Source organism: Rhinolophus sinicus, chromosome 3, assembly GCF_057876585.1.
Source record: "Rhinolophus sinicus isolate RSI-liver-muscle chromosome 3, RSI-T2T, whole genome shotgun sequence".
NCBI classification, from domain to species: Eukaryota; Metazoa; Chordata; class Mammalia; order Chiroptera; family Rhinolophidae; genus Rhinolophus; species Rhinolophus sinicus.
The window spans coordinates 165284106-165309446 of record NC_142503.1 but is presented as its reverse complement, the minus strand read 5'-3'; positions in this window follow the sequence as shown (position 1 = coordinate 165309446).

Here is a 25341-nt window from a genome sequence, read left to right as displayed (position 1 = left end):
AGGGAAAAAAAATTGCCATTTTGGCCTGTACTTCAGCTAAAAGTTCTTTCCAAAGATTTTTCTAATGGAGGAAAAGTCACCCATGTGTCAGTGTAACAATATCATATCATAATTATTAAATAGTTCTTTTACAGTTTTAATTTCCATTGCAGTGTGCCTTTTGCCATCAGGGTTAATATGAGTGTAAGGTTTGAAAAGTCTATGCTCTGTTGAAGCTACCGTGTTTCCCAAAAAATAAGACCTAGCTGGACAATCAGTTCTAACGCGTCTTTTGGAGCAAAAATTAATATAAGACCCGGTCTTATTTTACTATAGTACAAGACTGGGTATAATATAATATAATATAATATAATATAATATAATATAATATAATATAATAATATAATATAATATAATATAATATAATATAAATAATATAATATAATATAAAAGACTGGGTATAATATAATATAATATAATATAATACCGGGTCTTATATTAATTTTTGCTCCAAAAGACGCATTAGAGCTGATTGTCCAGCTAGGTCTTATTTTTGGGGAAACACGGTCTTTACTAAACACTGGGCAATTTCAGTAAGTTAGTACTCCCCTACTCTAGGGTACTGACGTTCTTTCTTAGCATTGTTGGACATGCCGAATCTAATTGTCTTTTGAAACAAATGTCCACTGAGTGTTTAGCTGAAGACATGCAATCGAAAAGGGTGTCAGGAAAGTTAAAGAAAATATAAACTTTTTTCTTACTGTTTTTCAGGAATATTTTTTAAAAACAGAAAAATTAAAGGAAACAAAATTATCCCACTGGAAAAAAATAACAGTTGAGTTTGTTTTTATAATTTGCCATATTTATTTGCTGAAAATGGTACACAGTTGTGAATAAACACTAAAATTATCCATTCTTAATAATCTAGGGAAGCCTCAGTTTAATCTCTCACTCATTTCGTGCCGAAAGCACAAATGTATTACTTTTGTTTTACCATAGGTTTCATTCCATCTGTTGAAGTCTAGTACGTCAATATTTATCACATTTATAAATTCTGAATCACTAAGGGGGAAAATAGCCTTGAGGGGGAGGGAATATGCCCATTATTCTTTCTTGGGTATTTTAAAGTTTAAAAGTATTGTCTCTGCGATGCTGATTCTGCTCTTTTGAGCTAAAATAATGCAGCTTGCATTTTTTTAATTAAAAAAATTTATACGTGTTTTCAAGATTTTTTATTTCCCCCAAACCTCTCTATAATTGCCTTGTCATGATTATCATTTTCTTTTCACTGTTGCTTTCTATGGAAGCCCCAGGAAAGAGTTCCTAAAAATTAAATTTCATGCTTGCATGTGTTTCTGTGATCTGCAGCGTGTATGATCTCTGAGTGGAAAACTTCTCTAAAAATAAGTGGATTACCCTTTTTACTACACTGTCTGATGTCTCTTCAACAGATAGCACTGCTTCCCTGTGATCTCTAACCCACCACAATTGAAATGACAAGCGTTGAAATGGGAGCCTCACGGTGGCGCCCTCTACCTTTGCCGGTCCCATCTGCAGCACCGAGCCCGTCACGCTGCAGAGTGCCGGTTCCCAAACTTGAATGACGGCTGGACCCCTTTTAAAAGGGTGGAATAATCTTTACACACCCCATAATACATCAATGGAGTCCACTTTGGGAAACACTGACTTGAAAGTTAAGATTTTATTCCATAACAATGTCCTTCAGTTGAGAATTATAACTGCAAAGAGAAAATTCTGTCTTTACAACTGCTAAAAGATTGAATGTTTAAGTCTTCATTTTGTTATTGAAATAAAACAATTAAAAATATTTTAAGGGACGATATCAAACTGAAAAGCTTCTGCATAGCAAAAGAAACCATCGATAAAATAAAGAGGCAACCAACCTAATGGGAGATTTTTGCAAACAACACCTCCAGTAAGGCGCTAATATCCAAAATATATAAGGAACTCACACAACTCAATAACAGAAACATAAACAATCCAATTTAAAAAATGGGCAGAGGACCTGAAGAGATATTTCTCCAAAGAGGACATACAAATGGCCAATAGACATATGAAATAATGCTCAACATCACTAATCATCAGAGAAATCCAAATAAAAACCACAATGAGATATCACCTCACACCAGTTAGAATGGCTATCATCAACAAGACAAATAGTAACAAGTGTTGGAGAGGCTGAGGAAAAAAAGGAACCCTCATACACTGTCGGTGGGAATGCAGACTGGTGCAGCCGCTATGGAAGGCAGTGTGGAGGTTCCTCAAAAATTTAAGAATAGAATTACCATATGACCCAGCAATCCTTCTCTTTGGGTATCTACCAAAAAAATCTGAAAATATTTACCCATAAAGACATATGTGCTCCAATGTTCATTGCAGCTTTATTTACATTGGCCAAGACATGGAAACAACCAAAGTGTCCTTCAATAGATGAATGGATAAAGAAGTTGTGGTATATATGCACAATGGAATACTATTCTGCCATAAGAAAAGATAAAATAGTACCATTTGCGACAACATGGATGGATCTTGAGATTATAATGCTAAGCGGAATAGAAAAAGTAGAGAACCATATGATTTCACTGATATGTGGTACATAAAACTGAAAACAAAAGAACAAGACAAACAAATGAAGAAACAAAAACTCATAGACACAGACAATAGTTTAGCGGTTACCAGAGGGTAAGGGGGTAGGGGGACTCTAGAAGATGGTAAATGGGGAGAAACATATGGTGATGGAAGGAGAACTGACTCTGGATGGTGAACATACAATGTGATATATAGATGATGTATTACAGAATTGTACACCTGAAATCTATGTAACTTTACTAACAATTGTCACCCCAATAAACTCTAATTTAGAATATATATATATGATTATTATTATTATTTTTAATATCCTAAAAGTCTTGGAATCGTGAAAACATGTCCATGGACCTCTGTTTGAAAACCTGCTTTTCCTTTTGCCAGGAGATGCATCACTCCTTGGCAGAAGATGTGCGTTTGACCTTTTATAAACTGCTGTGTAAATATCACCCTTGCTTAGTTTGTGAAAGACTAATGTGTTTCCACTAACAAAACTGTCTTTCCAGGGTTGCTGCTTTCTAGAATAATGCTTGTTTTCCTACTGGGCTTTCTATTGCTGGTGTTTTTAAAGGCAACTAAATTTGTCTAAGGGATTGCACTTTGAGGAAATCCAAAGAATTTTAATCAAGAACCAGTGAGAAAGCCAAAGTCCCTAATGGAAAAAAAAATGACAAAGTAGCAGACCTCAAAAATACTAACCAAGTAGATTTTCTAATATTTGATGTTTTAACTAGAGGCCAACTGTTTTCTAAAACATATTTTTAAGCAAATGTTAAAAAGAATTAAATATTTTTTTATAGGATAACTCCTCCTATTTATGTGTTTGTAACATCAACAAACAGTAGAGTTCACCTTTTTCTCCTCATAGCAATCAACAAGTTGGACTTTCTTACACTAAAATAAATGATGTCTCTAAAGGATCTGTTCTCTCCAAAAGGGTGAATTACAAGGAAATGATGAAGAAACTAAGTTTAGAATATTGGCTTTCCCATAACATAACTCATCTGTTCTTGTTCGTAACAGAGAAAGGAGACAAATCAATTAATAGTCCTATTAATAAGGGAGCTGTGAATTAGTCTTTAGTCTAGGAAAATCGGCCCATATTGCTCAAAGATACTAGGGCCTCCTTTGGTCCTGTATAGTTCTTGGAATTCTAATAAGCTTACAGCCACAGGTGAGGCTAGCACTGTTGTCTATCTTTGAGCCAACTTGCACACCTCAAAAACAAATATATATAGTTACTGATGTGCCACCGTGAGAATGTACCGTAAAACCAGCAGAAAGAAAAATAATAAACATGTCATGCAAGAAGCACATGCCATGATGCCTAGCTTCAGGTTTTCAATAGCTGAGCTTTATTACAATAACCACAACATGAACAGGCTTTGGGAAACAGAACAATGAGGTCAACATACAGGCCAAAAGGATCCATCACTCAAATGGTCTTCTTTTCAAAACACAGCTATCTATGTTGAGCTCAAGTTAAGAACTTGGCACCAGAAAACTTTGTTCATCCTAGTAGCTTCATAGATAAAAATAAAACTGGCAAGTCTAGATGGAAATTCATTTTTGATCAAAGGAGTTTTATAAGTAAATTCTTTGTTATGAATCCTAGAAATGATTCTATATCAGTTAACCTGGTTGTATGTTCTAGATGACCCCGAGTAACCCATCATAAAAGCCAAATATTAGGGAAATGTGCATTTTCCTGACATGCCCCTTATGTAAGCATAGGAAGTAATTCTTTCATGTGATTATTATTTGGTGGGCTGAAAATACTGCATCAAGAAAATATTTTAAAATTTTTACATAAATGACAATTATGTCCTCAATATACCATAGTATTATTCTTAATTTTAAATATTCAGCAATTCTCCAGAAAAAAAAAAATATGACCCCTTAGTAATTTATTTTAGTTTAAAAATATAATGCTGTGTGCTAGTGTTATTTTATTAAACAGCATGCAGTAGCCAGTGACAGGGATTTTGTTTTCTCATATATCCTCAACACCTAGATCAGTGCCTGGCATATATGGTAGGTTGAATGAATGAGTGACTTGTATGCTAAGCCAATAAAAGGCATATATTTTACTTATATAATTACATGAAGACTGTAATCGTGGTTGTCACAGTAAAAAACAGATTGTCTTTTGATGTTTGTATTTCCCTAAAAATGAATAGGGAGCACTTAGCCCTTTTGAATATTGTTGCTTCAAACAGAACTGATCTTTCTCTGACTTGGAAAACTTTCTGCTTCCAAAAAGGATCTTATTGAAATCAATGCTTATCAAGGACATGTCTACTTTTAAGACAATCATAAGGAATCCATTTAGTTTGCATGATTATTACTTTGGGTCTTTTCAAAATATGTGTTTGCATGTGAAATAGGGAGCATGGATTTACCTATATTCTACAGAATTGCAGTGTCGTATGTGTTTGATGTGTCAGAGCTCCAGCTTGGATGTAATGTATAATCTACCTTCCATGAGGCTTTAGGTATATGTGGAAGTTTGCTGGCAAAAAGCAAACGCTCTACCAAGTAGACTTCTTGAGAAGGATCAAGTCTTCATTCTTTTAGAAATTCATTCTATTACAAAGTCTTAGCTCTCAAATATTAATATTTCTAAAATTTCATTTTTTTGTGAAGTAGAAAAGCATACATACTAAGGGGCAAAAAATTATTGACAGCAATTAAAATATTTGACAGTGTAGTCCAAGCAGAAGAGACATATTTGATCCACAAGTATTTTTAATCATCCACTGTGCCCAGACCTGTATAAGGCACCTTGGAATTCAGAATAGAGGAAAATAAAGGATCTCACTTAAGGGACCTGTTGTCATCTAAAGAAGGAAGGCACACGTGCACACACACACATACAAATTAATAAGAGAATAATTAAAAACAACACATGAATAATAATAATTACAATATGGCAAGATTAAAAGCTTATATAGAAATCCATGAGTACAAAGTGCCTTCTGAGAGTGGGATTCATCAGGAAAAGCCCTCTGAAGTAGTGGGATTTGAGCAGAGCTTGTTAAACGCAATATTTTATGTTGCCTTTCATTCAATAAACATTTGTGAAGTGCCTCTGTGGGCTGGGACCTGAGTTAGCTAAAGTCTGGGATGTCAAGATGAACGAGACAAAGTCTTATTACCAAGTCTTACTGTTCGTTTTGACCCTATCATGTGCTGTATTCTGTATATTAGAAATTTGACTTGACTATTTCTAGATCTAGGGACTGATGTTGACTTTCTGGTCACTGCAAAAGTAGAGAAAATTAAAGAAGTAACAGAGGCTGTTATCTGAGAAACTGTTATCTAAGTAACAGAGGCTGTCATCAGAGTTAACATGCAAAGAACACCTCAAAACTCTGTACCAAAAGGAGCATAATTAAGGTCTTGGGCACACGTGGGCTTCTTAAAACCATCCAGTAGTTTGGCCTATTTGGCCCAAAAGTATTCAGATCAGTTATCTTGCTTACAGAGAGTTGCTTTATTGAACTTTTAAGTTAGTGGGGTTGTTTTAGAGATGCAGATTTAAATGCTCCCTCCAAATTGCCACTGATTCTTTTTTCAATCTCTGATACTTATAGTATAGTATTAAACGATTTTTAAGGTTTTTACATTTTTTCATGGATGAGGTTTTGTTTTTTGTTTGTTTTGTTTTTTGTTTTTTTGGCTTTTCTTACTGCCACATTTTCAAAATGAAAATTGGCTATGAAACTGGCCTCCCTCAGCCTTTCTGAATCCTATGTGCTAGCTGCCACACTGGTCTGACCACCCTCTCTATATTTCCTGACTCTTCTCCCACACACCTCCTAGTCACTGCCTCCTCACCCTACTGGGGGGTTTTAGGTTGCATCTAAATGCTCATATCTCTCAAAGGTTTTTAACCTAGTTGTACTGCTATGTCTACCTTGCATTTCCAAAACCATATTTCATTGTTCCACATCTCAACATTAGTGTACCCAATACAGAATTTGGGGTATTTTGTTTCTCCCAAACGTGCTCCCTTTCCTGTTCACCCCATATTTGTCAGTGTTACCCTTCCCAACCTCCCAGCAAAAGGGTACCACACTTTCCTGGCTTTCTTCCCACTTCTTTCTCAGTCTCTCTGGTGGATTCTCTTCTGCTACTCACTCCCTGAACGTGAGTGCTTCAGGGTTCCTCCCTGCTCTTGTCACCCACGTGATCTTGCATGGTGAGCTCTCTCAAATCTGTATCTCCAGCCCAGATCTCCAGCTCAACGTGCCCCAAATTATATTCATTATTTCTCCCCAATGAGACCCTCCCCTCACTCACCACATGCTCTTTTGTATTTGGTGAATGCAAGCACATCCATCTGGCCATCTACTATCGAAACCTGGGGATCACCCGTGACTCTTCTCTACATCACTGTCCACATTCAGTCAATGTGGTGATTCACCCACCTTAATGCCTCAGGAGCACATACTATTATGTCCATCCCTATGACCATCGCCTTCTCTCAGGCTCTCATCATTTTGCATTCGGAATTCCAAGACACCGTCTTAGTTAATACTCATAAAAGCCCATTTTGCAGAAGGAAAAACTGAAGTTTAGTTAGATTAAGGAACTGTTGCTTATGATGGCAATTATTGCTACCAGGATTTGCACCACAAATCACACTGCTTCTTTGCTACTCAAAGTGTGGCCCCGAAACCGACATCCCCTGGGACCTTGCTAGAAATGCTGAATCTCAAGGTCCCCCAGGCCCAGTGAAGAAGAATCTGCATTTAACCACATGTCCGGATGACCCCTGCGCTTGTGAAGGCCTGCTCTAGGCCAGCTGTGGAGAGTGGTGTGTAAGTGCAGATAATTAAATCCAATGCTTGCCTTCATGGCCCTCCTCTTTAATTCCCTCTCAAACGGACTTATCTGTGGTTTGAGGTGAGAATTTCTCTTTTAAGACGGAAGCACTTCTAACCAATGGCAATGCATCTTTCGAACACAGAGAAGTGGAGAACTAGGGTCACAGCTGTATGACCTGGAGAATATCTGCTCACTCTGGGGTGCCAACTCCATGTCTGTCCATACCCTGCACTGTTTTCTACCTCTGCTAGCAGAAAAAGGTATGAATAAAGGTATTTCTGACAGGCTAGCTAATGTGGAGGGAAAACATAGCCCCTCTCATAGGTTTATTTCACTGCTTGGTGGCTGACTCATACTCATTTATAGTCATGAAAAACAGAGGTAGAGAATAACTAAGGCTTGAGTGCACAGTGAGTTGGTAATGGATGTAATCACAAGACCCAAGAATCCCTAGCTCTTATTCCCTGGCTCTTGCACTGGGACCACACACGTGAAACCATCTTTTGTACTGATTATTGAGTCCTCCTTTACAAAAATCTTGCCCTGGGAACACTTGTCTCTATTTCTGAGGCTGTGCACGTGGAGGAAATCATGAATGCCACCTCGTCTGCTTGTGTAGGGGAGATTTACTTTCTGTGTTTGCACTGACATGTATAGCCTATGTTACTCTTCTTTGATGCCTCAGAACTACTATCTCCAAAGACTGCTATTGTCTTACTGCTTGTATAAGAAAATGCTTACCTTGGCTTTACAATCAACACAGAAGTGCTAAATGGCCATATTGATGAGTCTGGGGAGAGAACCAGAAGTCTGGGGAAAAAGTGAATGGATTTCTTTTGTAAAAGCAGACTGAGTGAACTTTATAGCACTGAATCCAATCCCATTAAAACGGGTTGTAAAAAAATTAAGTTTCCATGCTGCTAAGCCGCTTTTATGTGGCAGTGGCGTGTCTGCGTGCAGCATGTATATTTGTGATGCTTCGGTTTCAAATCAGGCTGGTGCAGAGTAGAACTCAGATCTGCTGTCTTCACTTGGGAGTCTTCTGAAAGAAACACCTGCCACGTCAATCTCGCTCTGACTGAGAGACCCTGGAGCAGGCAGATGGGGAAAAAGGAATAGTTTAACCAAGCACAGTTTCATAAATACCTGGGACTCCTTGGGAAGCCCGTGCTGCAGAAAACTGACGGCAGCAACACATGATGCTGACCAAGTTTGCCAGAACAAAGGTAGGATTTACCTTTTTGGTTGTTGTGAAATTTCCTTCTTTATTAAGGGAGAAGAATTTAATGAACATTAGTTCTTAAGGAAACCAGAGGCAGATAACAGGGGGTGGAGCCTTGTGTTCTTTATCTTCTAGCTCCCCTGCCTGGCCCAGCCACCAGGCCTCAGCCGCAACCTTCAAAACCCTTATCTGTCCACTGGAGTGGCAGACTTCTTTAACCTTTGACCTAAATTGTGTTGGAGCCTTCATCTTGAGGAAGCAAAGTTTTGAACATTAAGCCACTAAAGACTTCAAAAGCCCCTGGATTTGTGTCCTGTTCTTTATCAAGAATCCCAATACCCTTGTCTTTGACCAGCAAATAAAGGGGAACCTGCCCATCCCCATTCTAGTAGTGCTATGCTAGGTGGAGAATTTTCATTGGGAAGAGGGTATTTATTTTGTTTCTTTGGTGGCTTTTGTTTTTTTGTTTTGTTTTGTTTTGTTTTTTGGTTTCTTATTTCTAGTCACAGAATAAATGTGAACATAGCTTAAGAAAGTCTTCCATTTCTGCCTCCCTGAAAATACCTACTGGTAATTAAGTCATGCCAGTATTTTAGAGTCCAAATGTAAAAAGTCAAAAGTTAGAATATCTCACAATCTTTTTAGAACAGGTTGCTTTTAAAACAACAATCGCCATTTTAATGGACTGCCCTCTATATTTCCAATCAAATTCATGGGGGATTTGCACTTAACCATAAGCACACCCAGATGAGGATATGCCTCAAAGAGAATATGGGAAGGGCAAAGTAAATCTGAGAGGATTAGCAGCAGAATAAAACCCAGATTAAATCAAATAACCAAAGAAAAATTAGAAGAATAAGAAAGGTTTTAACGTTTATAACAGGGAAATGCCAAGCTCAGTGCATTGAAAAAGGACGGACACCCAGCTGACTTAAATCAAAGTCCAAAACTAACTTTGATTTATATTTGTAACTCTTGTGACTTGCTCTTTAAAAAAATAATTTACACTAGTTTTATTTGTCCTGTCAGTTAAAGTAACTGAGGCTGCCAAAACACTGTCATTTCTTATAACTGATTACTCCCCCCTTCTCATGGCTGTCATCTGCGTCTCAAGTGCATTTGTCTTTGGAATGTTGTGCCTTTATTGCCTTTTGTGGGACCTGTCTTACTCTGGCATTTTTACTGTGGTAGACACATTGCTATATTACAGTAGGCCAAAGGTCATCTACACAGCCATCAATTCTAAGAATGATTTTTTGGTTAATAAAACTAATTTTCTTAGCTGAGGGCTGCTTGCTGTGAGAAAGATTTATATTTACCAAGTCATATTTTCTAGAAAGTGACAGAATGCCAACCAACTAAACTATCACTTATGATGCTATATAGTAGTTCATCAAAAACAAAATGTTCCTTTTTTAACATTTGGATTTTAAGTACAAAGTGCGATTTGAGGTTACGTGTGAAGTGACACGATGAGGCAAATATGTGTTTTGGGAGAATGTGTAACAAGTGTTATTTTCCTCCTGGCTCAGAAAGCACCTAGGCAGAGAGAACAGGGATGAAGTGCTAATAAAGAGCCAGGATTTGGAGCCACAGAGATGTGGAATAGAAAACTGCCTTAGCCATCTGCAGTGCTCTTATACAAATTAATTAACTTCTCTTAGCCTAGGCTTTTTCATCTGTAAAATGGGCATGACAGTATCTGCTTCCTAGTTTATTTGGAGCATGAAATAGTATATGCATAAAAAGGGTTTAACTCTATAAAGTGTATCATGCAGGCTAGGCTGCCCATACTGCATAACAAACAGCCCCATATTCTCATGGGCTTAGAAACAAGTAAGTATTTCTTGTTTACGCTACATGTAAGTTAGTTGGGGGGAGAAGGGACAGGATCTGCTTATGGTAGTCATTCAGGGATCCAGGTAATAGAGCAGCTACCATCTCAGACCTTTTTGGTCACATGCAGTGGGGGAAAAGAGCTCTAGGGATTTCATGCCAGCAGTGAAACACTCAGCCTAGAAATGACACACATCATTTCTCCTCAAATTCATTGGCCAGAACCAAACATATGATCCACCTACTCACAAAGGGGGCCAGGAAGGCATATGCTCAGGAGGCAATGAGTGGAAATATTTAGTAAAAAGCACTAATGACTACCACAAAATTACATATATATATATATATATATATATATATATATATATATATATATGACTGTGTACAAATGTATGTATATAATTCTATACATATATGTATATATATATACACATATATACACATTTGTGTGTGTGCCTGTGTATACAAATGTATGTATATAATTCTATACATATATGTATATATATATATATACACATATATACACATTTGTGTGTGTGCCTGTGTATACAAATGTATGTATATAATTCTATACATATATGTATATATAGATACATATATACACATTTGTGTGTGTGCCTGTGTGTACAAATGTATGTATATAATTATATACATATATATATACACATTTGTGTGTGTGTGTTTGCCTGTGTGTACAAATGTATGTATGTAGCGTGTGTGAAGAGAGAGCACTCAATTCACCCTCTTTCTACAGGTAAAAAAAGCTGGGAGAATTACTCCAAGAGATCAGTATCCAAGTAAGGCAACATAATTATGTCCAGGACACCGAGGCAAGATGCACCTGCCAAGGGCCACCCTACTGAATGCACCAGGCAATTTAAGGAAAGGGGTGAGATCAAAGACCACTTAACACATTTGGGACACTTTTCAAAGGAAGGGGTTCCCTAACTCTACAGGGAAGAAGCCCTTCCACCATTCCTATTAGATATTCAGGAGAACGGTATTATTTCAAACAATCTTTTCTTTCAGTCAGTCTATGTAGTACACATAAAATAGTTTGCAAGGGAGAAAAGAGTTTGTATGGATGACCTTATCCATCAGCCAAAATGCCACATAAGGTGGCAGCTGTTGGGTAATGGGTGGCAGTCAGGGGGCTGGGGTGAAAGCCACGTCTGGCATGACACTCAGCAAGTCACTTCATCTCTTGGATCCTTAGTGTCCTCACATGCAAAGTGGGGCTAAGACCTGATCTGACAGGAGGTTTGGGTGACAGAGTGCAGAAGAGATTATCATGAGAACTCCAAAAGCATGCTGCAGAGCCAATGGCACACAATAGGCGTTCAATCGTGTTTACCTGTTCACTTGTTCATTCATTCACTCATTCAATCCTTCACTCAGGGATCACAGACCCTCTTTCTCTGAGCTCTTTAGAAAACGCAACATTCTTCTCAGTTCTATTCATAAAATCAGTTTCAGAAGTAGAGTTTCCCAAACAAAACCTGCTCTGGTGTTGTGGTGATGTGCACAGTACAGTAAAATGCTGGGGACCTCAGTGGCAGGTGTTGGCATCTGAAGTATCCCCAGGTTCTTGGTCACAGGTCAAAGTTGCATTCCCCACCTAGCTGGAGGGTCAGAACTGGTCAGGGGAGGCCCTGGTTAATTGTCACGGTGCAAATCAACAACCCTCCCAGCAGAGCCATGTCCCCAGTGATATGCAAGGGCTTTGTAGAACTGAGTGCTTGGCAGAAAGAGCCTTGGCAGAAGTTGGTAAGACCTGGGTTCTTGTCCTGACTTGGATGCTGAGTGACCTTGTTCAAACTACTTAACCTCTCTGGTCCTCAGTTTCCTTTTGTGTAAAATATAGGAACAGAATTAGGTTGGTGGGTTTTCAAACTTTTTTTTTTCAGAACCAAGGGAAATCTTGTAGTCCCCAAGGTAAAACAAATGCCAGCAGAGCATCTCTGAATTCCCAGAGGAACAAGCTCCAAGGTCTCTTCTGACCTTATACATGTTCTCACTCTGTGACACTCTTCTTCAGCTACTTAAATGTTTCCTTCACACCAGCTTCTAGTGCCTTAAAGCAGAGAACACACCTCTCTTTATGTGGAGACTTACAAGTTTTATAGGACATGAGAAATCTCTCACATTAATCTATTATCCCTTTCCTTGGGAATCAATTGGTCAGCTTGCCTTCAGCCACCTCTGTAGAACTCAAGGAAAGAGAATATAGACAGAAAAGATCAGGCTAAAGATGAACAAGTGCCCCCAGCTGCTCCGAGGAGACCTGTGGCAGGGACAGGATGAGAACAGCTTTCCCTTATCTGCGTCAGGATCACATCAAGAAGTCCTCAAGGACCAAGGAGTTATGGGAGAGGAGGCCCCTGGTGACATCCGCACACCACAATTTTGCCTGAAGCCAACTCTTCCCTCATCAGTAGCCCTCCGGCAGTTATTTTAAGGAGCCAGTCTGAGGCAAGGGGAAGGCAAATTAAATGTTGCCTCATTTTCAGGGGGAGCAGGGTGGCATCAGGAAACACCAATTTTTTTCTCTTCTGAGCGGGAATAGTTGCCTCCATTTTCAACTGTAATTTCTGCTCTGTTTTCTGTGAAGTTGGCATTAGGAAGGGAGCCACATGGACTAGCTTACTTTGGACACTTACTTTGGACAAGCCCTGTGCCTGGCAGTTGGCACACATTATTTTAGTTAATCATTAGCAACCGTCTAAGGAGGGTAAGGGCCGTTGCTCTTCCCTCACCCTAACATCTCTAGATGAGGAAACAGTTTTAGAAATGAAGAGTTAAGAAAATTTTCACAGAGCCAAAATGTAAACCTCATGTATGTCTGACTGTAACTCATTTTTCTTTTTCATCACTATACTCTCTTCTTTCCCATTCACCATCTCTCCATCTTCCCAATTTAATCACTGCTAGAGAAAAAAGTTTAACTTCAGGAAAAGAGCATACAGAGAAATGTGGAATTTTTTTTATCACTGATTTTGCCATATACGTTTGTTTGTGTGTTTTCCTTACTTAAAGCCATCTATGGCTTTCTAACACCTACAAAGAGAGGTCAACCTCCTTAGTCTTGTTCTCCAAGATCTTTACAATCTGATGCCGCATCTTTCCAGATTTATTTTGACCACCACCACATCACCAAGTACAGTATCAGCTATCTAACTTGTTATTTCCCAAACACAGTATGTGTCATCTGGCTTCTGTGCCTTTGGTAATGCTGTTCCTTTTGCATGGAATTTCCTTTTCTCGTTTATTTGCTTGATGATTCCACATATAGCAAGCTCCTACTATGTGCCAGGCCCTGGGTCTATAGAGGTGAATAAATCCAGCTGTCTGACCTCAACCAGCTTACAGTCTGGTGGGACACACAGAAAGGTGAACAGGAAATGATAACACAGTGGGGATGGGCGCATTATGACAGCTCACAGGGGAGATCTAACCCAGATTTGGGTGTGAGAGGAGGGGCAGGAACAATGATTCATGTCAAGGGGCTTCTCAAAGGTGGTGATGTCTGAGCTGGAATTGAAGATTGGGGGGAAGAGGAGGTTTTCCTAGACATGTAGAATGAAGAGCGAACAGGTGAACATATGAAACTGATGTAAAACTTTCAAAAGTGGATTGAGAGCAAGTGGGAGGAGTGACAGACGAGGCTGGGCGGGGCTTTTGGGTCACGTAAAAGATTTTGGACTTTTAACTTGAGAAAGTGGAGCGCTATTACTTAAGTAAGGAGATGGCATCATCATATTACAGTTTTGATTAAACCAATCTGAAAATAGTTTAGGGAAAACTGTCACAAATATTTCCAAGACTTTGAGTAAAGCTGGTCAAAAGTAAGAAAACACATAGGAAAATTCTTCACATCCTTAAAGACATGTATTTCCTCCCATTTTCTTGGAAACATTTGTCTTTCATATTTTCATTTTTAATAGACATAATACATGGGTAAAAGAAACATTTACTGTCCACTTAGTTGTAAGAGTTACTGATAGTAAATACTTTGATGAGTGGCAATGTTTTAGTCACTGGCCTCATCCTGGCGGCCGTGGGGTCGGGGCTGCCGTGACTGTGGTGGGCAGGCCCCATGTAAAGGGCACAGTCCCCACTCAGCTGAGCGCTACACTGTAGGCCAAATCTAGATCTCTGCTTTTTCAAAGAAATCTTGAGATCCAAGTTTCAATGAAAAAATACTGATTTTAAATATGGAACAAAAAAAACAACCATACAGGTCAAAGTAGGATTGCCAGATTTAGCAAATAAAAGTATAGGATGTGTGGTTAAAATTGAACTTTAGGGCTGGCCCGGTGGCTCAGGCGGTTAGAGCTCCATGCTCCTAACTCCGAAGGCTGCCAGTTCGATTCCCATATGGGCTAGTGGGCTCTCAACCACAAGGTTGCTGGTTCAATTCCTCAAGTCCCGCAAGGGATGGTGGGCTCTGCCCCCTGCAACTAAGATTGAACATGGCATCTTGAGCTGAGCTGACACTGAGCTCCCGAATATCTCAGTTGGTTGGAGTGCGGGCTCTCGACTCCTGCAAAGGATGGTGGGCTGCGCCCCCTGCAATTAGCAATGGCAACTGGACCGGGAGCTGAGCTGCGCCTTCCACAACTAAGACTGAAAGGACAACAACTTGACTTGGAAAAGTCCTGGAAGTACAAACTGTTCCCCAATAAAGTCCTGTTGCCCTTCCCCAATAAAATCTTTTTTAAAAAATTGAATTTTAGATAAACAAAAAATTATTTTTAGTGAAAGTATGTCCCACATATTGCATCAGACATATTTATATTAAAATATGATATGTGGTTTTTCTGATATCAAATTTAACTGAGTGTCTAACAAAACATACATGGATCACATTAGGTGTGTGAGCTACCAGTTGTCAACCTGTGGTATGAGTCAGTGGTTCTAGACTGTATCAGAGGAGTGCCACCTTTTTATAGCAAATAGTTCATGTTATCTTTGTTATGCTGAAATAAAACTCATAGATGATACAACCTATGTACATGTGATATTTTTTTAAAAATCAACACAAGGCCCTCATCATAAGATAAAGAAGAAATTAAAAGAAAACAATTTCAATAGGCAATTGCTTTGGCAATACTATACTAATGATTGGCAAGACATTTGAGAGTTCTGGAACAGGTGTCTGTTGCAAGAATTTCAGGGTGTCTACCTTCCTTCGACCCCAACAATTAAATGCTCCCACAGCACCATAATGTTGATGATAATCCAAAATACCCTCCCCACATTTCCAACGCCCCCACCAGGTGAAGTGTTGTTCTCTCATGATAAATACCAGACAAAGAAAGGACAGGCAATAGAGGAGAGAAAAAGCAGAGAATGGCATATGAAATTGGGAGACCAGTTGGGAAGCAACTCAGGGAGAAATGGCTGGGGAACCGCCTGGAAGTGGGGGAAAGGAAAGGACAAGTCAAGTGGGACCATTCAAATAGAGAATATGAGAGCCAGAGTTTACTTTGAAATGAATGAATTCTATTTTTTGAGTTTAAGATTTCTGTGAGAGATCTAAGAGTTGTCTGCTAACTTGTGGAATCTGAGTGTGGTATTCAGAGGTCTGAAATGGACATAGAAATTTGGGGATGAGCAGCACATCATCTATACATTACGGAAGCCGTGGACTGGGTGAGGTCCCTCCCAGGGAGACCGTGGAGTGAGAGGTGATGTGGTCCACAGACACAGCCCTGGAGAACACTAATCTTTATGAGATGTCCTGCCTCCATCATGGAGGTGTGAAGGAGTTTCCAGGAAGAAAGTGGGAAATCCAGAAGAAAGTGGTGTAATAGAAAGCGTGGAGGAGAGGTGAGTGGAGCCCACTCTGCAGAAAAGAAACAAATCCTGTAGAGAGAAATTCTACAGAGAGTACAAATAAGAGTTAAACAATGTGTAATCAGAAGATTCCTGGTGACCTGAGTGACTGCGGTTTTAGTGCAGTGCTAGGTGTGGAAGCCTATTTAGAGTTGATAAGGAAATGCAGATGAAGTGTGCAGACGACTCAAATGCCGTGACTATGGAGCAGTATGATATCTGATTCACATGTTAAGGCCCTCCTCTTATGAGGTCTCTGAAGTTTCCCTTACTGTCTGTATTCCTTAGTATGCTTTTGCTGGTAAGTAATAGAATTTCAATAGGCAATTGCTGAGTAATAGAAAAGTAATAGAAAACTGAACCCAAACTGGCTTAAAAAGTAAAATCCGATAGTACTAAAAACAAAATCCAGCATGGACTTCAAACATGGTTTTATCATGCCAAAGCTTTGGGTCAAATCTTCTCAATTCTTTCCTTTGTGTAGGACTTGCCCTCAGATTGACTTCCCTATTTTACTTATTAAACAAATATTTTGGGGGCACCTACTGCATGCCAGGCACTGTTCTAGGCCATTGGGATCCATCAGTAAACAAAACTGATAAAAAAATCCCTGCCCTTATGGAGCATACATTTAAATGGGGAAAGATACTCATGATTAAATCCATGGAAAAAAACAAAACATAGTAGGGTAAGGAGAATTGCGAGTGTGGGAACAGGTGGGTTGTACTTTATGTAAAGTCAGGGAAAGCTTCATCGGGAAAATGGCATTTGAGCAAAGACATGAGGATAGGAGAGAGGGAGACATGCAGACAGCTTAGGGAAGAGCAGTCCAGGCAAAAGACACAACCAGCACAAAAGTCTGGAGCAGAAATATTCCCAGCATGTTGGAACAGCATCTGGGAGGCCAGTGTAGCTGGAGTGAAGTGAATAAAGGCTTAGCAGTCAGAGATTAGATCGAGGAAATAACAGAGGCCCAAGTCATGTGAGCCCATTGCAGGGGCTTTGGCTTTCCATCGGAAGGCTTTGAGTCAAAGAATAAATGATCCAACTCAAGTTTAAGGGGCTCTCTCTGGCTGCTGTGTTGAAAGGAGACTCTAGGGGAGCAAGAGTAGAATCTGAGAAACCAGTTAGGAGGCTCCCCTAATAATCCAGGATGTGACGAGAGTAGTTGGACCAGGGCATAGCACTGAGGTGAAGAGACATAGTGGGATTCTGGAAAGAGTTTGAAGGTAGAGCTAACGGGATATCCTGACAGACTGGATGTGGAAGATGATAGAAGAATCAAGAATAATTCCAAGATTTTTGGCCTACGCCATTATCTGAGATGATGAAGGCCATGGATAGAGCAGGTTTGGGAGGAAGATCCAGGCTTGAGTTTTGGACATGTTGAACTGTAGAAGTCTATTATCAGACCTCCAGGTATAGGTGTTGAATAGGCAGAGGGATCTGAGTCTACATTTGGGAGAGAAGTCTATACTAGCAAGACATATTTCAGAATTGTCAGCATACAGATAATATTTAAAGCTGTAAGGCTGGATGAATCACCAAAGAAGCAAGAATACTTAGGGAAGAAGACCAAAGTCTGAGCCATGGGGCCCTCAAAACCAAAAAGATGGGAACCAGAGAGACGAGGGGAACCAGGAAAAGAAACCAAGAAGACTCATGATAGAAAGAGAATGGGAGGAAGGGTGGACTTTTCAAACTAAGCCTTAGGTTTCCCTCTGACTGGACCAATTTGGGTTCCTGAACCAGTCCCTAAAGCCAATGAAATTAATAAACAGAGTCCTTTTTTTTTTAGCTGATCAGATGGAAAGGGGGTCAAAGTGGCTTACACATAGGAAAACTCACCCTTGGAACTGAAGTGGGGAGCAATTCCTTACAACCACACCCAAAGGGAAAATTGAATATCGAGAAGCAGCCAATAAATTGAATCCACAATCTTTCCACACATTCTCCAGGGAGAATTGATCATTTGCTCTCATGTACTCCCAGAGCCTTTATTTCATACTGATTATATTGTTACACAGTTAGCTATTTACTGATTTCTTCTCAGACTGTTAGCTCCTTGAAGAGAAACCGTGTCTTAGTCACCTTTGAACCCCATGACCAGCCCAGGTAAAGATTTGTGGAAGTGACTTAAATGTAAACTTATGAAAGTATGTAGATTTTGGTCTTTCTGTGGGACCTCCTGGGTGATCTGAAGCCTGAAAGTTAAAAGGAAAACTTTAGGGGGTGGCAGGTTAGTTCAGTTGGTTAGAGCGTGATACTTGTAACACCAGGGTTGCTGGTTCGATCCCCACATGGACCAGTGTGAGCTGTGCCCTCCACAACTAGATTGAAACAACTACCTGACTTGGAGCTGATGGGTCCTGGAAAAACACACTTAAAATAAATTAAAAAGTTCTTTTTTTTTTTTAAAGGAAAACTTTAAAGCCCTCAGAATAGTTTGATCCAACTGTTACATAACCATATAGACCCTCATCTGGTTAAATTGCTTTTAATGAAGCTATTTCTTAAAAATTGTGGCTGCAAGAACAATTAGTTCTTAAATAGCTTTGACACAGAGAAATGGAAAAGACCTCTTTGGCACCTGAATACACAAATAGCTAATAGTTGAGAGTTCACGAAAAGTTCCCATAGGAGGAAACCAAGTAGATAGACATATGCTGTGCTATGTGAGGCTTTTTCTCCATGTGGTTTTGACTTTTGTGTCCCACAACATATATGAATCTCTACAGTGAACTGTATTATTACAGAATTCTAGTTAAATCTGTGTTGGTCCCCAAGTAAAGCAGCCTAGACTTTCTTAGAAGAGAATAGAAAAGCCAAAATATTTTTCTGTCCAGTATTTGAGTGAAAAAAAACACACAAAAGAATGGCAAAATATAAAGTGTAAACATCCAAAATATTATAATATATGTTATATTCATTCAATCTGTCATTGACTTGATACTTTTTGCAAATAGTTTCCATCATTACCTCCTCCCGTTGATGTATTAGGAAATATTTGTTCATATGGGTATTTTCAGAAATTTCAGCACCAGTATAACCTCTTTAAGTTACAAAAGATTGCAAAGGTTTATTTGTTTGCTTGTTTGCTTTTAGAAGACGATGGGAAGAACACCAAAACAGTCCTTTACAATATTTGAAGGCACTTGATATGACCAAATATTTGATTCTTATTCTTTTACATTTTTCTTTTGAAGGCAAATTCTTTACTTTTTATAAAAAGCACTGATTGTAAGGATGAAGACTTAAGGAAACACCAGTCACGGCCGTGGAGTTTGTCAGCTCAAGGTATATAGGATGTTTGGCAGTTCTTGGATAATAAGCAAGTCCCCGATTTTGTTAGATTCTCTTTACAGTGAAATAAAAAAAAGAGGGCGCATCTGAAAAGCCAGATAATATAATGAATAAGACATTTGGTAAATAAAAGCCATTAAAATAGAAAACAGTACACATCTGTAAAAACAGATAATGGAGCAGGCAAGACATTTGGTAAATATGACCAAATAATGATGTTGTAAACCTCAACCGGAATCAGCTATCCAGGATGCAATTTTACATCAAGTGATATATTTCCCCCTTTACTAGGTCTGTCTGGAGTTTTGAAAAATCAAGATAAACTCCAGAGGTCAGAAGGGAGTTGCCTTGCAGTGTTCTCTTGACTGGGGTGAGACTGGAAATGGGATGAGATGAGGCGGTGTGTACGTTACAGGTTTGTGTTAGTGAGAAGCGGACCTTTCCTTTGCATAGCTCCCTCCTTCATTTCTGAGGTGGGGACCCAGTAAAGCAGAAATGAGATAACAGAGAGTTCAAATGGAGAGCGTCCAGGGTAGATGCAATGAGAAGACCTACATTTTCCCACGCAGTGTTCTCCCGGTTTGGGGGGGGGGGGGACAGGGGGGAAGGGGGAGCTCCATTTTATGTTGTGATTATTCTCCTCTCACTTGCAGGGCTATCCTTTTGCCCTTGAAAATGACATTAAATGATTCTGTGTGTGTGCATTTGAGAAAGCCAGTGCAATATCCTATTAATCCGCTGAGCCACTTCAACGTCTTGAAAACGAGCAGAGCATGGTGGATGGCTGCGTTGGTCAGTTTGTGAGAGCTTTACAGAAGGGCCATGCAAGTCATTCCATTTAAGGGATCTTCCCTTCTGTGGTCACCCAAACCTCCTCTGCCCAGCAGCTGGATGGCCTCCCTGTGGCCCATTGTAGCCATCCTTCCAGGACATGGGGTCAGTTTGGGGGGCAATCATAGCCTTCTCCTCCCTCCAGGGAGCAACTTCTCTACCTAAGGATTCTTTTTCCCAGCAAGCAAAGATGACCTGGAAATTCAATAGTGCCAGAGTTACAAACTATACTTTCTCAAGAGAGAAATATTACCTTATAGAAACTAGCTTTTATCCTGCTGAGAAACTGTACTACGCTGTGGGGATTGTCTCTTATTAGAGCCGTGAGAGCTGAGGGAAGCCTGTAGAGCTATCTTCCGCACACCAAAAAGACTGCTGGAGTCGTGTATGACCCTGAAAAGAAACTGCAGTGTTACTTAAGGTGGGAGGTGGGGAAAGACAAAAATGTCAACATAAGCCAGTACATTCTTCGTGCTGAATGAGCTTGGCTACTCTTAAACACACCAGGAGAAAAGTTCTCAAGGTTTCAAAACTCCTAGGTGATGGTGGAGTTCTTGGCTAACTTTCCGGAGCATTATTAGGCATTATTAACGTCCTTCGGATCCATGCAGTCCCATAAGAACAAAAACATTATTATGGGGATTCTTGTATTTAATCCTCAGGGGGTCTATTTGCTATTTCTCACTAAAAAAACAAACCTTTATCATACAGAATACACTAGAGGATATTGGGAAATAATTTTATAACAAAAAAGGCACTCAATTCGTCAAATAAGACTCATTGAGCACTTCCTGTGTGCCAGGCAAGATAGAGGCGGTGGGGTGATGTAGTGACTCTGCAAGCTTGATCCTTGACCTCGGGAAAGTAAACTCTAGCAGGACAGGTATGAAACAAGGGTGATGAGCTAGTCGTGCCTCACAGAAACACGAGGTAAGAATGTACAGTCTCTCAACTCAGAGGTAAGGACATCTCCTTGTAGGATTTAGACAGCCGGTGTCCTGGAGAGAATGCAACCGTAAAAAATGCTCATGTTTCCTTCTTTCTCACCAAGCTCCCCTTTGAACGTGCAGGAAGTTAGACAACAGTTATTTCTTCTTAGGGAATCTGAAGGTCTCAGTCATTCTTATGCAACACCTTACAGAGAATGTGTGCTGTGTCTTAAGACGTTGTTATATTTTCTTTTCTGGCTTTTCAGACGTTATGCCTTCCCATGACATCTTCTCACAATCTGATCTTGCTCCATAATTTTTCTTCCCATTTTCTAAAATCTATGTATATCTACTGGTTAAACTATGAAATACCAAATATCTGTTTGTCAGAGATATAAGATTTTAATTTCTAAAGAAAAATAAATGTTCACATTAGCAAACTTGGACAGTGTCAATTCATACCAACACTGTGAGCAGAAACATTTTTTCTTCAGCTGAAAGTCTGTGCTAATAATGTAGCATTTTATTTTTTAACTTTAATTATGGATATTTTCAGATATGCACAAAAGTACAGAGGATAGTCTATTGAACCCCAAAGTACTCCTCACTGAGCTTCAAGAATTTTGTCAGTTTTATTTCATCAATGTATCTCCCCCCACCACACACACTCCTTTTTTTCTTTTCTTTTTTTTTTTTAATTCTGGAGTATTTTAAATCTTTCTAATGGCCCAAGGATTTACTTCACTCTATTAGTTGCAGTCTTGATTTCCAGTGAAGTAATCAATTTATAATAGCTTTTGAATGAGCTGAATAAAACTATGATGAATAGCCTAGATCTTTTTATTTCTTCTTTGAAGCCTATTTAGTGGTAGAGAGAATGTTCACTTGCCCACTGAGCAATGGATTTGACCACTATTTAAGAACCTGCTCCAGGAATTGGATTTTGTAGAAACTTCCAGGATTTTGGTTGAATTAAGGCAATTTCTTCTGTTCACTGGCTTTACATGTCCTTTAGGTGAAACCTTCACCAGGCATCCACTTGAACACTCACCAAAGCACTGGAGTGAAAGCATTAGCATGTAGCACATAGTCCAATTAAAACAGGATCTAATAGAAATCGGTAACACTAGGACTTCTCTCTTATTATTCCAGCCCTCCTCTCCACACATCACCCCTCACCCACGCAGCCTTTCCAACATGGAACAAAACTTCTGCGTCTGCATAGAAACTTCTGCTTCTTTTAATTAACTCACAATCAAAGAATGTTGTTTGGACTAGCTTAGAACCTTTCCCCCCTTCTCTCATCTTCTCCATTTTGTCTCATACACGTTTCTCTTCTGTCACCCTTACAGCCACGCAGGACTGGAATACAAACAGCTCTTCATCTACTCACATAAAAGAAAATTTAAAAAATGAGAAGGTGGACAAAGAAGAAGACGGGGAAGGGACAGGAGGAGGGGAAGAGGAGGGGAGGCGGAGGAGGAGGAAGCTTTATCATCAAGTTTATTATTCCCGTGATGGAAGCTTTTTATTGAAGGGACTATGCCCAAATTTCAGAACTAGTTTGTGCTCCAAATAACAGGAGATTATTTGCCTTCTTGTTTATTTGTGAGTCTGGCTATGACTTTAGATAGATAAGGAGATGGAATGCCCATATGATGAAAGACAATAAGAAGAACATTATTAAAAAGTCAAAGGGAGCAGTTTGGGTTTCGTTTTCTAAGAGTCACAGCTTTTGCCTAAGTACCTAAAATTAAACACATTAGGTTTCTACGTGGGAGTCTAAATAGAGTACTGAATTTTTTTTAAAAAAAAATCTTAGAGCTTTAAACTAAATGTAAAAATACTCATCCATTTCTGGAAAAATTATATTACTAAAAATTATTTGGAAAGACTCAAATTTTGTGTGACTTTAATGTAATGAATAGAAAATTCAATACAATTTTGCACTGCAACCTACTTTGACAATGAATAAGATCTGTTTTGCCCCAGAATATGTGTAAGTTTTATATTTCTGTTTCTTATACTGATTGACTAGTCTTTTTATTTTTGAGGGAGTGTAATATTTAAAGGAATATGTGGATATACGCTAGTCTTAAATTTAGATTATATTCCATTAAAAAAAATATATGTACTGTAGAATTTAGAAATCCCGAAAGGAGAATGCCAGTAGCCAGGCTATTTTCAATTCATATGCTAGCTGACTTATGCAGTTTCTAAGATTTTGGGAAAGCTTAATGTAAACCAACATTAAAAAACAGGTGTTGGCACGTCCATAGTTGTGATTGGATTGTGTACCTTAGGGATGCATATTGTCTGACATACTAGGAAATGCTTTGCTGTTAGTATCATGTTTAAATGAGAAAACAACATTTATTTCAGCAAAGGTTTAGATCAAGGTCTGCAAACTTTTTTATAAAGAGCAAAATAGTATATATTTTTGGCTTTGCAGGACAGCCACTGTAGTGGAAAAGCAGCCATAGACAATACATAAATAAATGAGCATGGCTGTGTTCCAATGAATTTTTTTTTTTTTTTTAGTTGGGGAATACTGGGGAACAGTGTGTTTCTCCAGGGCCCATCAGCTCCAAGCCGTTTTCCTTCATTCTAGTTGTGGAGGGCACAGCTCAGCTCCAAGTCCAATAGCCGTTCTCAATCTTAGTTGCAGGGGTTGCAGCCTACCGTCCCATGCAGGAATCGAACTGGCAACATTGTTGTTAAGAGCTCACTTCTCTAACCAACTGAGCCATCTGGCTGCCCCTCCAATAAAATTTTATTTACAAAAACAGATAGCAGGCCAGACTTAGCTCACAGGCCATCATTACTAACCGCTGGCTTAGATGATTACTTGTCAGTGTCTAAAACTGAAGAAGACAATTTTTTGGTATCTTCTCCTACCATGAAAATTTCAACAACCTTTTCCATCCATCTCTTCATCAATTAATACTTATAAATCTATGTCTATGAATGATTTGGACTTGTTCAGCAGCCATGTGAAAATGTACTAGTTCTGGCATTATAATGTTTGGAAATGTGTATAAAAGTTTTACAATGGCGCATTAGAAATCCTCCGCGTGCTGACACAAGACTAGGCAAGCAATGCTTCTTACTCCAAAGGCTGAATTTCACCTCCATAGGGCCCACTTTTGTTTCCCCAGCCTAGTGGTGGTAGCTGCTTCCTGCAATTGCTATATCTGTAAGAGCATATAGTTGGGTTTTTTTCACCTGTTTAGTTACCAAATTAATAATTTTGTATAGCTAACAATTCTTTGAACTGAATTCTGACTGTTGAAATACTGATATGGTTTTGTCTTGTGAGTGGACTCTGACACATATCCTAAGATAAAATTCAATTTAGTTATTAGAAATTATTAAATATTTTTGGAACAACTTGGGTATGTGAATCTACTTTTTCAACTGTTAATTTTGTGAAACCTAAATACAGATCAAATATTTCCAGTTAAATTCGTCTCCAAGTAAAGATATGCTATAAGATTAAAAATATAAAATATCTCCATAATTTTTTTGTGTGAAATGATAAAATTTTTAATATATTACATTAAATAAAATACATTGTTAAAATTGTTTTCACCTCTCTTTATCCTTTTGTTTTGTCTTTTTACTTTTATAAATATGGCTACTAGAAATTTTTAAATTACATATTTGGTTCTCATTATAGTCAATGGGACAGTGCTGTTCTAGACTTTTTCTACATTTTTATCATATTTTACATGAGGAAAGGAAGGCAAAAGGACATCTAGAATATTGAAAAGAAGAAAGGGAAATTTTTTATCTTCATTTTAAAATATATTCAAGGTTACAATGCTTGAGGCTGGTTTGCAAAAATAAATTACATTTCAACATATTGCAGGGAGCAATCCAAATTTTCCTTTTCTGCAATAATTTAATTTTATTCAATATTATTTGCAATATGTGAGCCATTGGCTAGAGTTCCCTTAAGTG